Source organism: Halichoeres trimaculatus, unplaced genomic scaffold (genome assembly GCF_033239565.1).
Source record: "Halichoeres trimaculatus isolate MK-OKI-2021-1 unplaced genomic scaffold, fHalTri1.1 fHalTri1_scaffold_76, whole genome shotgun sequence".
NCBI classification, from domain to species: Eukaryota; Metazoa; Chordata; class Actinopteri; order Labriformes; family Labridae; genus Halichoeres; species Halichoeres trimaculatus.
Genome location: NW_027437255.1, coordinates 52,501 through 55,000, shown reverse-complemented (window position 1 = coordinate 55,000; position 2,500 = coordinate 52,501).

The window sequence follows — 2,500 nt, the reverse complement described above, 5'->3', positions numbered from 1 at the left end:
GTTCGTGAGGTGAGCAGGGCTGGCTGGCCGGCGGAGGAGGGAGGCAGGCTCCCAATGCCAGGGTGGTCCTCTGGGGGTCCATCTTTGCGTGGGTGCCCTGGTGTGAGAGGTGCGCAGGGCTGGCTGGCTGGCTGGCTGGCTGGCCGGCTGGCTGGCTGGCTGGCTGGCTGGCTGGCTGGCCGGCTGGCTGGCCGGCCGGCTGGCTGGCCTGCTGGCGACGGAGGCTCCCGTCAGGACATGTGTACAGCCACTACATGGGCCCTAGCCTGCCATGGCAGTCCCGAGGCAGTGTTTCCCCCTGCTTACACTGGCTCTCGGCCCCCGTGCCCCTGTTGGTGACGGTAAAGTGTATTCCGCCTACCAGGGGCACGAGGCCCAGCTCACAGCTGGCCGTGTGTGTGACCCGTCGTCACATGTGTGCAGCCACTACGGGTGCCTGCCTCCGGTCTGGCAGTCCCCAGGCAGTGTTTCCCCCCTTTCATACACTGAATCTCGGCTCCTTTTCCCCCTGTTGATGAGAGCAAAGTTCATTCCGCCTACCAGGGGCCCGAGGCCCAGCTCACATCTAGCCATGTTTGTGCCCCGTCAGGACATGCGTACGGCCACTGCGGGTGCCTGTGCCTGTAGTGGCAGTCCCGAGGCAGTGTTTCCACCTACTCACTCTGGAGATCGGCTCTCGTGGGCCTGTAGGTGACCATCAAGTATATTCCGCCTACCAGGGGCACGAGGCCCAGCTCACGTCTGGCTGTGTGTGTGTGTGACCCGTCGGCACATGTGTGCAGCCACTACGGGTGCCTGCCTCCGGACTGGCAGTCCCCAGGCAGTGTTTCCCCCCTTTCATACACTGAATCTCGGCTCCTTTTCCCCTGTTGATGGGAGCAAAGTACATTCCGCCTACCAGGGGCCCAAATGCCCAGCTCACATCTAGCCATGTGTGTGCCCGGTCAGGACATGCGTACGGCCACTGCGGGTGCCTGCCTCCGGACTGGCAGTCCCCAGGCAGTGTTTCCCCCCTTTCATACACTGAATCTTGGCTCCTTTTCCCCTGTTGATGAGAGCAAAGTTCATTCCGCCTACCAGGGGCTCGAGGCCCAGCTCACATCTAGCCGTGTGTGTGCCCGGTCAGGACATGCGTACGGCCACTGCGGGTGCCTGCGCTCGTAGTGGCAGTCCCGAGGCAACGTTTCCCCCTGCTTACACTGGAGATTGGCCCCCGTGCCCCTGTTGGTGACAGCAAAGTTCATTCCGCCTACCAGGGGCCCGAGGCCCAGCTCACATCTAGCCATGCGTGTGCCCCGCCAGGACACGCGTACTGCCGCTACGGGTGCCTGTGCCTGTAGTGGCAGCCCCGTAGTGGCAGTGTTTCCACCTACTCACTCCGGAGATCGGCTCTCGTGGGCCTGTAGGTGACCATCAAGTATATTCCGCCTACCAGGGGCACGAGGCCCAGCTCAAAACTAGCCATGCGTGCTTCCCGTCAGGACGTGAGTACGGCCACTGCGGGTGCCTGCACCCGCAGTGGCAGCCCCGTGGCAGTGTCTCGCCCTTCTCTCACCCGATCACGGCTCCCGTGCCCCCCTTGGTGAGGGTGTAGTATATTCCGACTACCAGGGGCACGAGGCCCAGCTCACATCTAGCCATGCGTGTGCCCCGTCAGGACATGAGTACGGCCACTGCGGGTGCCTGTGCCTGTTGAGGCAGCCTCGAGGCAGGGTTCCCCCCTACTTACAACGGATCTCGGCTTCCGTGCCCCTGTGGGTCACGGTGAAGTATATTCCAACTACCAGGGGCACGAGGCCCAGCTCGCAACTAGCTATGTAATGGCCCCCACAGGACATGGGTACGGCCACTACGGGTGCCTATGCCTGTAGTGGGGGCCCCGAGGCAGTGTTTCCCCCTGCTTACACCGACTCTCGGCTCTCTTGCCCCTGTGGGTGACCATAAAGTACGTTCCACCTACCAGGGGCACGAGACCCAGCTCACAACTGGCCATGCTTGTGTCCCATCAGGACATGTGTACAGCCACCACTGGTGCCTGCACCAGCAGTGGCAGCCCCGAGGCAGTGTTTCCACCTACTCACTCTGGAGATCGGCTCTCGTGGGCCTGTAGGTGACCATCAAGTATATTCCGACTACCAGGGGCACGAGGCCCAGCTCACAACTAGCCATGCGTGCTTCCCGTCAGGACGTGAGTACGGCCACTGCGGGTGCCTGCACCCGCAGTGGCAACCCCCGAGGCAGTGTCTCGCCCTTCTCTCACCCGATCACGGCTCCCGTGCCCCCGTTGGTGAGGGTATAGTATATTCCGCCTACCAGGGGCACGAGGCCCAGCTCACATCTAGCCATGCGTGTGCCCCTTCAGGACATGAGTACGGCCACTGCGGGTGCCTGTGCCTGTTGAGGCAGCCTCGAGGCAGGGTTCCCCCCTACTTACAACGGATCTCGGCTTCCGTGCCCCTGTGGGTCACAGTGAAGTATATTCCAACTACCAGGGGCACGA